Genomic DNA, 15079 nt, shown 5'->3' with positions numbered 1-15079 from the left:
GAATGGGGCTGAATGTAGAATCTGGCTCATGGTCCAGTTGAATCTCGATTTTCTCTTTTTGAAAATATATACACCCCACTTAGGAACATCCTGAACTTAGAAGTGGATGTTCCATTGGGATATCCCTACAACTGCTTTAACTGACATCTCCAGAAACACTGCTGTTACTCTGATAAGTGGATCCCAGAGCCTCTCCAGAATGTTCTGAGGCCACTAGGAGGTGATTTTGCCATCGCCACTAAGAGGAGGATGTGTGGGGTTTGCAGACTGCAGCCATGAAATTAAAAGACGCTTACTCCTTGGAAGAAAAGTTATGACCAACCTAGATAGTATATTCAAAAGCAGAGACATTACTTTGCTGACTAAGGTCCGCCTAGTCAAGGCTATGGTTTTTCCTGTGGTCATGTATGGATGTGAGAGTTGGACTGTGAAGAAGGCTGAGCACTGAAGAATTGATGCTTTTGAACTGTGGTGTTGGAGAAGACTCTTGAGAGTCCCTTGGACTGCAGGGAGATCCAACCAGTCCATTCTGAAGGAGATCAGCCCTGGGATTTCTTTGGAAGGAATGATGCTAAAGCTGAAACTCCAGTATTTTGGCCACCTCATGCGAAGAGTAGACTCATTGGAAAAGACTCTGATGCTGGGAGGGATTGCGGGCAGGAGGAGAAGGGGACGACAGAGGATGAGATGGCTGGATGGCATCACGGACTCGATGGACGTGAGTCTGAGTGAACTCCGGGAAATGGTGATGGACAGGGAGGCCTGGCGTGCTGTGATTCATGGGGTCGCAAAGAGTCGGACACGACTGAGCGACTGAACTGAACTGAACTGAACTGGGATGTGAGGAAGGAGATGCCGTGCTGTGTCAGGGAAGACTACTGTGGTCTGAAATGAAACCAGAGTGTGATAATTTATCTATTAATAGTTGTGAATTAAATGGCATTTTTGAACTGGCCTGAGCCCCATCCAAAATCTTTCTTTTATAGGAAACACATTAATTTATAAGTAAACTTTTGGTTGATAATATGTAAGTTGGAGGTAAATGATAAGTACATATGAACTTTAGGCTTTGACACTGACATTTATAACTTGAAAAATATGTCATTTTTGTTACATTCAAGTGTATCCTGACACACAAGCCAGAAAGACACCTCACTGAGTTACTTGTATCATGTGTTCATTTTGAATCCTAGGATCTTTTTCACAGTTGTCAGGGAGTCCACTCAATGAGATCCTTCTCTCAGGACTATAAAAATAGCAATACTATTGACAGACAATATAAAATTGGCACTTTGCAGAGGTAGCTGTCATATTAGAAGTACTAAAAATACTCATTGACTAAATGAATGAATGAACTGAATTATAGTACAAGAATGGTTACAGATGAATGAGAGATATATACCATGTATATATCTCACTTCTAAGAAATAAGAAATAACTTCTAAGAAATAACTTTTCACACTGTAAATAGTATCTCTGTAATTAAGCTGTTTTAAATTGATAATGTTTGCAGTATTTTTTCTATCATATAAGTCATGATAAATCTTAAAATAGTTTTCTTAATACTCAATGAAACGTACCTTATATCTCTACTTTACCTGTATATTGTGGACTCCTGGTAAGTGGGCCTGTCTCATCATTACACTAAGAGGTACTATATTCATTTCTCACAATTCAAAATTTAAAATAGAACATTTCCATTAGCTTTCCTTTTAATAGTTTTCAATATGTGTTCTACCTATCTACTACCATTCAATTACATGACGAATAGCACCTAAAACTTTCTCTCTCCTCTGATAAGCACTCTGCAAAACTGTCAGGGCAACTGCTTGCTGACATAGGAATGACAATTTAGTATTCATGGAGAAGGTGATGGCACCCCACTCCAGTACTCTTGCCTGGAAAATCCCATGGACGGGATTGCCATGCCCTCCGCCAGGGGATCTTCCCACCCCAGGGATCAAACCCAGGTCTCTCTCATTGCAGGCAGATTCTTTACCATCTGATTCACCAGGGAAGCCAAAGAATACTGGAGTGGTTAGCCTGTCCCTTCTCCGGGATGTCTTCCTGACCCAGGAATTGAACCAGGGTCTCCTGTATTGCAGGCTGATTCTTCACCAGCTGAGCTACCTGGAAAGCCCATCAATACAGGAGATGCAGGATCAATCCCTGGGTCCTAGAGCCCCTGAAGAAGGAAATGGCAACCCACTCCAGTATCCTTGCCTAGAGAATTCCATGGATAGAGGATCCAGGTGGGCTACAGTCCCTGGGGTTGCTAAAAAGTCAGATATAACTTAGCAACTAAATAGCAGCCAGACTAGGGTAAGATATGGGCACTCACAAACCATCTGGGTTTTAGCAGACTGAGATCTATGCCAAGAAAGTTCCCCCATTATGCAGTGGTCACTTCCTGTGTAACTCTACTAAGGGTCCCGTCACCTCTACAGTTTCTCCAGTTTAACTTCTTAGCTTTTGACACCCGCTTCTGTGTGGGCTCCCCTCTCTGTCTTTATGTTCATCATTTCAGTGTTGCCGTTAGAGTGGGTGGTAATACAGTGCCTGAATTGCCATGGCAACCAGAAACTCATTTTTCTAATCTTGTCTGTGGTTATTGTTACTTTACAATCCATTATATAAAAAGGCTCCACATGTCAGAGTCAATCTTGTATGAGTTATTTTTTTCCGAAGTATTTTAGGATCAGATTCCAAGCTGATTTCTTCATTGATCAGGTGTTAATAATCTAAAGACAATGTCTCTTCAGTGAGGTTGGAAACAGTAAAATGTCAATTTAAAATCTAGAGTCCCTGGGCATTTGTCTAGTTTATTTTCCCCCCTTTACTTTTCTGTGATAATTAAGCACAACTACAGAGAATTTATAAAAGTAGAATACTTATATCCTAAATGCAATGCTTTAATATGTCAGCCTAGGGAAATCCACTGGCTTCTTCTTGTAGACTGAAATGAGTCCATTCAATTTTGTACAGAATTATATACCTTCCCTGCCAATGGTGCTAATGATACCTTAAAACAGGTACTCAGTACCATCTGTTATCCTTCCTGACATACAGAGCAGCTGAGGAGATGGAAGACTATGGCTAAATACCTTAATAGAATCTAAAGGGAAAGAAGAAATGTTTGTGCTTTAATAAATGATTCAGGTTATAGTGGTTCAAACTACTGAAACGTTTGTGTTTAAATTACTGCCTTTGCATTTGATGGTTCTGGATGTATGTAAAAACAGAATGATTATTGATTATTTACTTTGATTTGCTTCATGATGACCTCACTGGATGTCAGATTTGATGATGGACATGCTCGTCTGAGATTTCCATTGCATCTTAGCGGACTATTAACATGTAAGGAACAAGATTAGGCTTTTTGCACTGATAGCTCAGTGGATGGGATAGTGTAGAGAGACTTTGTACCAGGTGTTGTATACTTTGGAATAAATATACATTCTGTAAATATTTTATGAGGTATCAACTTAATGAGCAATATCCCAACTGATTATTTTTATGGAGAACATAGCATCTTCTTTAGTTTTTTTTATTATTATTATTCCTTATGCCATATGTTTTCCTTTTCATTTGAAGGCTCTCTGAATAATTCAGGCCAAAAAAAAGTGAATGTGGCTTTAAAATACCTAAACTAGCTACTAGGCTTAAATTCTCTAAGCTTGTGATGCTCAAGCAAGGGTGTACATCAAAGAAAACCTGGGGTGCTTTATAAATAAGAAGGTTACAGACTCTCAGACATCCCAATTCAAGCCTCCAGAGATAGAACCTTCAATGTGTCTTTTTAAATAGATTTCAGGTGCCTCTGGTTCTTCATTCTGGCTAAGAACCCCATACCTAATAAATATTCTGTTACTGATGTGTATGGTACATACCTTATAATTTGTGTCTCTTGATTTTCAGTTTTTGAGAAATCGTCATGCATGGAATCTTTCTATATTTCTGGTTTGAAAGCCAGCTTTTGATTACACTTAAGCTTATGCATTCTCTTACATTTATGTTGCCTTTACATTTTGCAAAATACCTTTGTTTCATCCTCACCATCATCTTGTGAGATCGGCCATGACCAAGTTCATGAACGTGCAAGTTGGCTCACAGCATGTGAGCCCCTGGTTGAGGATACATATGGAGCCTCAAACCTGGTCCATGCGATGCACACTAAATTATGCACCTGCACTAGCTGGGTAAGCTCAGAGGGGATATATTCTCATTTTCACAGAGGCATGCCATGGGCCAGTGGTGCCCCTGTGGTAAGCAACCAGGGTTTATTATCCCCATGTAAGACATGAAGAGCTGGAGAGGCTCAGAGGATGAGAATCAACGGTTCCTCCAAGGTTTCACAGGTCATGAGTGCCCAGCTCAGATGATGTTACTTGTCCTAACCCAGTGCTTTCCTGTCATACTGGAAATTATTATTTTATAGTCTTTGAGATACCCATGTAATTCCACCCAAATAATTTCCAGATGCTCTCATTGTTCAACCTTGTTCCCAACCATATAATTACAAGTTTCTTTTGCTTTTTGATCAGGACCAATTTAGTCAACGTTGGTTGTGACTTGTCTTTGAAAAGAAACACTCATACGAACAAAGCAAAACAACTGTCTGATAACCTTTGAAATTCCAGGCTATGTTAAACATCTAAATTAAAATGTGGAAAATCAGTAAAACATCTGGAGTTTTCATAAATGATAATGTATGTAGATCATCCTTCAGGATATGTGCATATGCTTGTCTTGTGATATACTGGAAATAGCAGTAGCCTGGAGATGCGGAAATGCAACATCTAGTCCTGATATTCTCCCTGATTTCATGCATGCCTAACCCAATTCATGATGAAATGATAAACCTCTGGCTTTTTGTTTTGCTGGAAATTAGTCCTGCACAAATGTGTTCCTTGGCTAGTCTGCGTGGTTCCTTTGTGTTCTTCTGGCCATGTCCCTCTGCCCCACCAGTGCCACTGTGCTGACCGCATCATTCTCCTCGGGACACGGGTCTTCTCTCCTGGCCTTTGCTTCTGCCAGCGTCACTCTTACCTCTTACTTCCGAAACCTGGATGTAAAGCCTTCCTCTCAGCTCTTCATGGAAGACAGAGTTCAGGCTGTTTAAGTGTTGCTGTGTCTTTATTAAAGACTGTAGTAGTAGAAAGGAAGTTCAACACCAAGAATAACTCATACTGCTCTCTTCCTGGACTGGTGCCCTGTCTTGTTACCAGCCTGTCTCCACATTCCAGGCACGACTCACTCAGAAAGGCTGGCAGGGCCCTGCGTCTCTCCAGACATGGGAGTGCAAGCATAATGACTCTCAGCTACAGAAAGAGGAGGGTTTTAATCCCCTCATCTCATTTTAAGACTTGCCTCTCTAGTATTCGATTTCTGTTCTAGGTTTCAGAATATTTAGGATTATTACAAGTGGCAACATCTGTTCACTTCAGGAGAAACCTCATTTCTGCCCAGAAGGATGGAATATCTCCCCACAGTCCCTATAAGACAGTTTAAAGTTATTAGTCGTCAGACTCCAATAAATTAATCAAAGTCTAAATTATTCCACCTTAATGCTCGTTCCTGTGGGATAATGATGCTTTATCAGTGTGTATATGTGCCTCGATTAGTTAAGTTCTATCTTATTCTCTCCTCTGAGGATTTCAAGTAATCTGGGTTCCAAGATTGTGGGTCACTTTTTATACCTCTCTGTTCTTCTCATTTTCCAGTATGCCAAACAGAGATGAAAGATCCTCTCCAGGGGTTTTAAAGGATCGTATGGAGTGCACAAAATCATGCTACTTCTGTGCTAGATTTTGTGCACAAACTGTTTTAAATTTTGTATATATTTTATATTAATTCAACAAACACTAAATAACTATTGCCATGTGCCTTGCACTGTTATAAATGCATTTAAGAATAACACATTTCATAACATCCCTTTACTATACTGTGATTAGCTTCATTTTATCTTTACTCTGAGGCTCAGAGAGTTTAAGCAAACTGCCCAAGTTCACACAAGTAGTGTGAGGAGTCAGTCTGATTCTAGAATTCATGTGTGTGTCTGTGTGTGTTAGTTGCTCAGTCACGTCCAGCTCTTTTCGGCCCCGTGGACTGCAGCATGCCAGGACTCTCTGTCCATGGAATTCTCCAGGCAAGAATACTGGAATGGGTTGCTGTGCCCTCCTCCATGGGCTCTTCCCAGCCCAGAGACTGAACCGCAGGTCTCCTGCATGGTAGGCAGATTTTTTATTGTCTGAGATATTTCATTCTTTCTGGAATTTATGTTCTTAGCATTTTGCATAGGCTTAGAATTCTGGCATCTGAAGACATGACCAGAGTAAACAAAAAAAAAGAAAAAAAAAAGAAAAGAAAGAGATGTTTACTTGCAATATGAAGGAATCCTTAAATTAGAATTTTAGTGTAAGCAATTATCCAAATATACAAATCACCAAGAACATAAAAATCTGTATTCTTTCAGATGCCAGTTTTATGGGGCTTGTTATTGAATTTTTATTAAAAACAGTTGTTGACAGAAAAAAAAATTTATGGCCCCTGTCCTTAATCAAGGGCCGTGCTACTTTTAGTGTGGACCCAGGACTAGCAACATCAAAAACCCCTGAGAATTCGTTGGAGATGAGGATTCTCAGATCCACCCAGACCTACTGAATCAAAATCTGGGCTTTACCAAGGACCTCAGATGATTTCTGTGCACATTAAAGTCTGAGAAGCCCTGGTCTAGAGCAGTATATGCTCCAGCATTGATATAAAGTGATATTACCTAGATGTAAGCAGCTGTTTTCCAGATCTGCCCAGGGAGGGCATCAATATGTTGATCTTCCTAGAATGAACTTGCAGCATGCCAACTCTTCAACAGCACGAGAACTCTGTGCCAGTAAATCATAGTTTCCATTAGGAAACGTCCCTCTTTAAAATTTCTTCTGATACAGACCTCCCAAGCACCATTGCCAAGCTCCATCCGAAGGCTCTGTGATGACGAGGATCCTTGTCATGTAATCCAGATCATAACTGGTGGATCTGCTTGAACAGGCGCCCAAGTTGATTAGTGTTATCTAGTGAGAGAGGCTATTCTGTGACATCGCTCGGGTCTTTGAGATGCTCAGTGGGGATTTCCACTCTTCTGATTTTATGTTTTGACCCTTCTCCTCCAGCACAGGTACTTTCTGACTCCTGCCTCTCCATATGGCTCCTGTCTGATCCAGATTTCAGCATGCTGGCATCTGGTCTAAATACTCTCATTCTGTTTCTATCATGCCTTTCCTGTCCTGCTTGAATATCCCGATATCCATCTGAGTGCCCCCCTGCAGATTCTAAAAATTGCTGGTATCCTGTGCCTATGCCTGATGGCAGACTCCCCTCCATGCTGGAGGTGACTGCATGCATCTATCTATGGGACTAATCAGACACAGGTTGAACCCAGCTTCTGATCTTTGTCTTCCAGACTTGCTCAGCCTCATGTCCCTTCACAGTTCTACAGCATCCCTTGCCCCTGCATGAAGGTCTAGGCCTGAAGGCAATTTTTCTTGTCAGTGAATGTGAGTACAAATGTAAAACCAAAGAGGTAAGGCTGTGAATGGATTCACTCATGGAAGAACTGAATTCTGTTTCAATTTCTGCTGTCAGAACAGCCTATTCTTCTAAATAAAAACATGAGCCAAACACAGTCTAATTTGTTTAATAGAAAAAAATTGAATTTCATGATCAAATCAGATTGGCTATTTTACGACTCAATCAGTTGTAGAAATGAAATAATGTGTCTTGAGCTCCTAAGAGAATGTTCTGTCTATGGCAGGTGTGTTAATAAGAGCTAGTTCTCTTTCTCTTGGCAATCAGTTCGAATAAAAAAAAAAAAGATCTGCTTTGATGTGGTGGGTAAACCTGGCTTTAGTGTCTGTATTCTAAGTCTGTCTTCCTGAGGGCATGTATTAAGCATCACAAGAGAGGTCTGAGGCCACTGAATTCTACTGGATAGTCCAGCGATTACAGCCAGCAGCACATCATCAAGAAAAGTTATTATTTTTTGACAGTGGTTTTCCTGTGATCGATAAAAGCTATGGAAGAGTCTTTGCAAAACTCAGGGTCTCTGTAGGAGTATGAGGCCAGCTTGGGAATGAACAGTGTGTGTTCTATTCAGCTTAGTTCAAATCACTGAGCATCTGGTTTATGCAGATAATAGAGAACATTTGTCCAGACACCTGCCATGAGCAAACTGCTTATCATTTTTATACTTGCAAATTAGGAATCCAAGACCCCTGCAAGGTTATGAATAAATAACAGGACTAAGGGCTTATAGACCAAACTCATTGTTAAAATAAACAAGTTGTAACCCATGATTTAACAAGCCAGTCACCCTACAAGTAGTACATTCCTAGCCCTGCATTGTCATCTTTGGGGCCTACGTTCACCAGTCATCTCTTTTTCTTTAATTTCCTTTTTTTTTTTTTTTTTAAAAAAAAAGACATTGTCCCCATTTTCTCATTTTGATAGCCTTTGACAGATGGTACACAAAGGGAATATGGTTTAATATAGTGAGTTTGGCTGGTATGAGGATGAGGTTAAAGGCCTTTGACTTTCTAGGTTGCTGAAGTCTCAGAAAAGAGTTGGCCCTGCATAGAATTGTGAGGAAGTGCAGCCTTCTATTCCATGAGGTCCTGTTTTCTCTTTTCTGACTTGGCCCTTTGAAAGATTGCTTCCCCAGGGTGTTCTTTTTCTTCTTTTCCCTTCTGAAAATTTGTTTTCAGGAGATACATGCAGAAAAACTCATACTAAAGAGCAGACAGCTGTTAAAGTTGTAATATATTCCTTTTACTAAGAATATTGGTATTTTTAACTGAAGACAAGAAACCACATGTCATAGACAAAAAAAAAAATTTTTTTTTGTTAATTGCAAAATGTTAGACATTAGTGAGCAGGTAGAGAAAATATTTCAGTGGGGGAAGGAAATCCTGAGTTTCATTAAGTCCCTGCAGGATACTTGCCCTGCCTACAGGTAAGAGTTGGAAAGTTAGGACTGAAGTAAAGGGCTGGGGGAGACAAGGGGGTATATGTGAGGATCAGTGGAGGAGAAGAGCAAGAAGAAATATTTGTATGATGCTAAGAGGTTGAAGTTATCTTTTTATTAAGAAATTGAGGCTTTGGACTAAGAGATGGAAAACAAGAGAGCATTTGGTTCCTACTTAATACTGTGGAGTGGAGGCTATCTTAAAAATCTGGTGTGCTTCTAATGTGAAAACAGATTTTCAAAGAGTGATATAAGTCTTTCTGTAAAAGCTTGAAGTCATTATTCGTTTTGCTAATATTTTCACGTGTTTAGTGTTTGATGTGCTTAAAGTAATATACCTTTGCATAGAAAACAAACCCTAGGCAGTAAGACTGAATCAGATATGGTATGGTAGTCAGCCTCCAAGATGGCCCCCAGTAACTCTTGCCTCCTGGTATCCACACCCTTCTGTCGTCTTTTCCCATATTGGCTATTGTTGATCTATGAGATAAGTAAGATATTATGGAAGTGACACTGTGACTTCTGTAAGCTTAGGTCACAAACTCATGATAGCTTCTGTCTTATACTCTCTTTATCAGTTGCTCTGGAGGAATATCCAGATGCCATATGATAAGAACATACCAGTAGGCCTATAGAAATCTCATGAGAAGAGTAAATAATTTCTTCTGCCATCAACCAGCTCCAAATTGCCTGCCAAATGAATGCCTCCTGTTGAAAGCAGATTCTCTAGCCTCAGTCCAGCCTTCAGATGAAAATCTAGCCCATATTTTGATGCATCCTCGTGAAAGACTCTGAACCAGAACCATGTGGCTAAGCTGCTCCCAACTTCCTGACTCACAAAAGTTATGAGAGATAACCAATGTTTATTGCTATGTTAAGCCACTGGTTTTGAGGTAATTTTTAATGCAGTTTTTAACTAATTCATATGAATAAGGCAGAGATCTAGCCTGGAAGTGTGGATAGAAAAGTCAAAGCATCAAGTCAATAAATTTAACTTAGTGACCTACCATGGCCCAGCACGATTCTAGACACTGTAATTAAAATATAAAAAGCACAATGTCCCGACCTCAAATGACTTAGTGCATGGTTTGATAAATGCAGGTCATCTACATCACCAAAGAGAAGAGTGCAGAGAAAGATGTGCCCATATTTTGCAGATATTATACATTGTAGAAAGGAGAAGGCCAGGGTAGGGTAGACCAAAGAGCTAATGACTTCTGGAGGAAGTGGCATGATAGATGGCCCACAGAAGACTTAGGACCACTTGAATGAATTCCAGAAAAGTTTTTCCAGTGGGAACAATGTGATTAGAAGTTATGATGATAGAAATGAGCAAGCTCATTGGGGAAGGTTTAGTGTGTATCTATGTGTTTGTGCATGTGGGAGGGTCCTAAATGCTAGTTTCTGATTTAATGATCTTGGAATAAAGCCTAAGAAGTAGAAAAAATATTTAAAATTCAAATCATTAGAAATCATCTTGGAATCAGATTTTAAGAAACCTTATCTGGTTTTCCACTATTTAGGATATGTTAGGAGAGAATAAAGATAAGTGAGAAGATCCCATGGTGATCCAGGTTTGTGAGACATTTAGTTGGGGGCAATGAAACTCAATGGACATAAATTTGATCAAACTCCAGGAGATGGTGGAGGACAGAGGTGCCTGCAGTCCTAGAGTCTATGATGTTGCAAAGAGTCAGACATGACTTAGTGACTGAACAACAATGAGAAAGGAGAGGAAGGGCAAATATATGACAACACAAAAAGGCCAAGTCACTGTGTCTTCCCTTGAACTGCAAACACCATGGTGTCAGGTACTGTTCTCATTGCCAAGCATATAACTAGCATGAGTAAGTGCTCAGCATGAATTTATTGAATGAATAAATGAAAAAGGGTTATTGCATCCTCCTGTTCACTGTTCTCTTGTTCACTGGTCTTTTTTTCACATGTAAAATAGGACTATGTTACTTGCCACCCCCGGGTCTTTCCTCATGATGCTATCTGTGCTACCTGGACTGACTACTCCCGGTCCATAGGGTAATAATAGATGTGAGGATCATTTGATTAGTATCTGGCTCTTGAACTGTCGTGTTGGAGAAGACTCTTGAGAGTCCCTTGGACTGCAAGAAGATCCAACCAGTCCATCCTAAAGGAGATCAGTCCTCGGTGTTCATTGGAAGGACTGATGTTGAAGCTGAAACTCCAATACTTTGGCCACCTCATGTGAAGAGTTGACTCATTAGAAAATACCCTAATGCTGGGAAGGATTGGAGGCAGAAGAAGGAGACAACAGAGGATGAGATGGCTGGATGGCATCACTGACTCGATGGACATGAGTTTGGGTAGAACTCGGGAGTTGGTGATGGACAGGGAGGCCTGGTGTGCTGCAATTCATGGGGTTGCAAAGAGTTGGACGTGACTGAGCGACTGAACTGAACTGAACTGATCCTATTAAAATGCAAATAAGCTCCACAAGGAAAGGGACCTGTCTGCTGGAAAAACTGTTACATTTTCAGGGCATTTTTTTGTACCTATCCAAATGAAGGATGAGATATCAAATAAATCTCTCTTCTTCTTCTCCATCACATCCCTCACTATCCAAAATTCCCCTATGCTCTCTATTTCTCTTCCTGAATAGCTCTTACCTCACATCACATATTCTATCTGCGCATAAAAGAGTGAACATAGCCTCCCTGAGGCTGCTATATTTAAGAGAGAAGCTTTCATGGTTAGCCCTTGGCTGGTGTCAGGAATGTGAATTTCCCACCGTTTCCTAAATGATAAGAATGGTTTGTTGTACCTAAATTATTTGTACAGTGTTCATTTTAGACACTTGCTTTTCTCTGGGAGTCTGGAATTTTTGTACAGTTAGGCAGAGGGTAGCAGCAGCAGGCAGAGTGTACCTATGTGTCTAGACCCCAGTAAAAACTTTGGGCACTGAGGCTCTAATAAACTTCCCGATAGACAACATTGCACACATGTTGCCATAATTCAGTGCTGGAAGAATGAAACATACTCCACGTGAGTCCATGGAGAAAGGACTCTGGAAGCTTGTGCCTGATTTCCTCCTCTCTCCTCCTGTGTCTTTCTCATTTGCTGATTTTGTTTTGTATCCTTTTGCTGTAATAAATCACATCTAACAAGTACAACTATCTGCTAAGTCCTATGAGTCCTAGCAAATCATAGAAACGGGTGGTGGTTCTGAGAAGCTCTGACCATTCATTGACAAATTCTGTCTGCATTTCTTCCAAAGCATATCGTGAATATGACCATTTCTCATTTCCTCCACTGTTTCTACCCTTGTCAAAACCATTACGATCTGTCTTCTAGCTGATACTCTTCACCAGTCTCCCAATTTCCCACTCCTTCATTTTCCTGAGCACAGCAAACTGATTAAAATGAAAACATGACCTATCCCTCCTCTCCTTAAGCCCTCTAGTGACCAGACATCCCACTCAAAGAAAAAGCAAAGTATTTACATGACCTCTGTAGTCTGATTGCTTATTGCCCCCTAGCCTGCAGCCCCTCCTGCCCTACCTCTTTTTCCTCCCTCCAGCCTTTACAGTCCCTTTGACCTGGAACGCTCTGCCCAGATGGATCTTTGTCGTTCAATCCTTCATTTCCTTTAGACTTTTAGAAATCAAATATGGTCTTCATAGGGGGCCTTCCCTGGACACCCTACCTGAAATGTCAACCTCTCCTTTTCCTCATTTTCCTTTACTTTTTCCCCTTATCACTTATCATCAAACTACTATAGCTGCATTGTTTAATTGCATTACTTATTGCAGGGATTTTTGTCTATGTTCACTGAACTATCTCTGGTTCCTCCAATAGCTCCTGACATACAGAAGGAACTCAAGAAATACCTGTTTAATGAATGCACAGGGGAATGCAAAAATAATAAACAACCCACTCCCAAATCTCACCTTTCCTGAATAGGTTTTCCTGATTTCCCTAAACTTTTTGCATAGAACTCTCTCTCTCTCTTTTTTGTGTGTGTGCTTTTTGGTTATTTATCTCATTCTCCTTGTTTGCTATTTCTAACTGAAAATCATTTCCTAATTCTCTTTGTAGTCCCTATACCTGGAACAGTGCCTGGCATGTTGTAATTCAACAGCAAAATTCTGAGTGAATGAATGAATAAATGAACTTCTCTCGTGATGCAAAATATCTTACCAAATGGTTAGCCCAAGTTACACTGATGTTAGCATATGCGTGCACCCCTTTCACTAAAGATAAGGCAAGGAGTTTGTTTTTGTTCATTCAGTCATACTAAATGGCTGTATTGTATTTTTGTTTGTTTCTTTGATTGTTACTCTTTAACTATTTTCAATTCTTTTTGTTAAATCTATAAATCTGTTCTGCTTGTAGTTTATGTTAGAAACAATAAAAACACAATATTTCCAAAGAATATGAAAACTGGTTGTTTCTTTTACCAGCAGAATTTGGAGAATGTGTGTCAGGGCCAGACAGGCAGCAAAAATGAGTGAACCCAGGAGTGAATGTTCTGTTGGTAGGAATGGGCTCTATGTTCTCTGCTGCCCTTTGTTGCTAGTATTCAGAACCACTGAGTGCTGTGTGGGGAGTGGGCTCAGTGTTACCAAAATTTCTTTTTCAAAATTAAGTCTTTTTTTTCTTAGGTCTAAAGGTGAAATCCTAGAGGTAAAAATACAGCATAACGTTAGCAGTAAAAATATTCACCTTGAGATGATGAAATGGTCGAAGTACTAAAAAGTAATCAACAACAGGTGATGACGTGAGAAGTTATAACAGATTCACTAACCCTGAGAGTGTTGAACACAGCATTTGTTTTATACTCGGTTCTCTGATAAGTACTGATACAGCTTATGATGATTAAGAAATAATTTGATTTTTATTCTTTCCCACCCCTCATCAGATTTCCAAATTGTATTGATTGTACTATAGTTGGTAGAATGGCACCCTGACATTTGCTTTTGGATTTGATAATTCATTTATAGCAGCTATTAAATTCCTGACTGGTAGATTGGGGAAACTTCTGGGCAGCAGAAAGCACATGTTGTACACATTTTATCAAGCACGCAACACAGTAGAATTCCGTATGTTCATTGCCAGCTGCCCTATGCAAATCCTCTCCTGGAGTTATGTGCCATAGAAATAGGGTTGTAGTATCAAAATCTGTATTCTTGAAGAAATTGCTTTATTTTCAAAGAGTTGCTTGCTAGAAAAGGTGAATGACATTAATAAAACAGGATGGCCCATCATCTGGACAGTTTCCTTGGTGGTCAATTATAGCTGGCATCCTGGGGTGGGCCACATCTGTTATACAGACTTCAAGTTTTCTTCTCACAATAAAGAAAAGGGAGAAGCTATTGAATGCACATTGTGACCCTCCCCTAGTACTGTAGGTGGCATTCCCAGAGCTAAAATTTTAACATTTACTTTGTGTTAACCTTTAAAATTTTCTTTTCTTTTTTTTTTTAAATATGAGGTTTTCTGTGGCTGACTATAGGATTTCGTGACATAATACCTCTATGTGTCCTTTGTGAAAATATCTAAAGTACTTACTGCTGCTTAAAATTCTGAAAGAGATTTTTTTTTTTTAAGTTTGGCGCTCTCAACCTGGTCCCCTTAAGAATATAAAAGAGAGAAATTTGGTTTATCATGCCCAATAGGAGATAGCACTAGAAATGTCTGATGATAGTTTATTTAGTTTGTTTAGGACATGATTGTAATGTTGGTGTATAAAGAAAATTACCCAAAGTCCATTTTCATAATACCAAATGATGACTATAATTTATCACAGCACCATTGTCCTGTAGTCTAAACATTATTACCTTATTCATCACGCCAATAGCAATATTTTCTTATCCTATTTTTCTTTTATTTCTACTCTCAAACAAGGCAATAGGTAATTTATTCTGCCTTTAATTTTGCAGGGGTGGGGGCAAACTATATATAATTGACTTAATTTCTCTTTAACTTAAATATTTTCTAAATTTAGAATGAGTTTCATAATGTTTGAATGAGGCTTCATCTTATATGCCCTGAGAAAAGAGATCAAACTATGTAGGAAATGGTTATGGT

This window comes from Capricornis sumatraensis, chromosome 18 (assembly GCF_032405125.1).
Source record: "Capricornis sumatraensis isolate serow.1 chromosome 18, serow.2, whole genome shotgun sequence".
In the NCBI taxonomy this organism is placed as follows: domain Eukaryota; kingdom Metazoa; phylum Chordata; class Mammalia; order Artiodactyla; family Bovidae; genus Capricornis; species Capricornis sumatraensis.
This window is presented reverse-complemented; position numbering follows the sequence as displayed.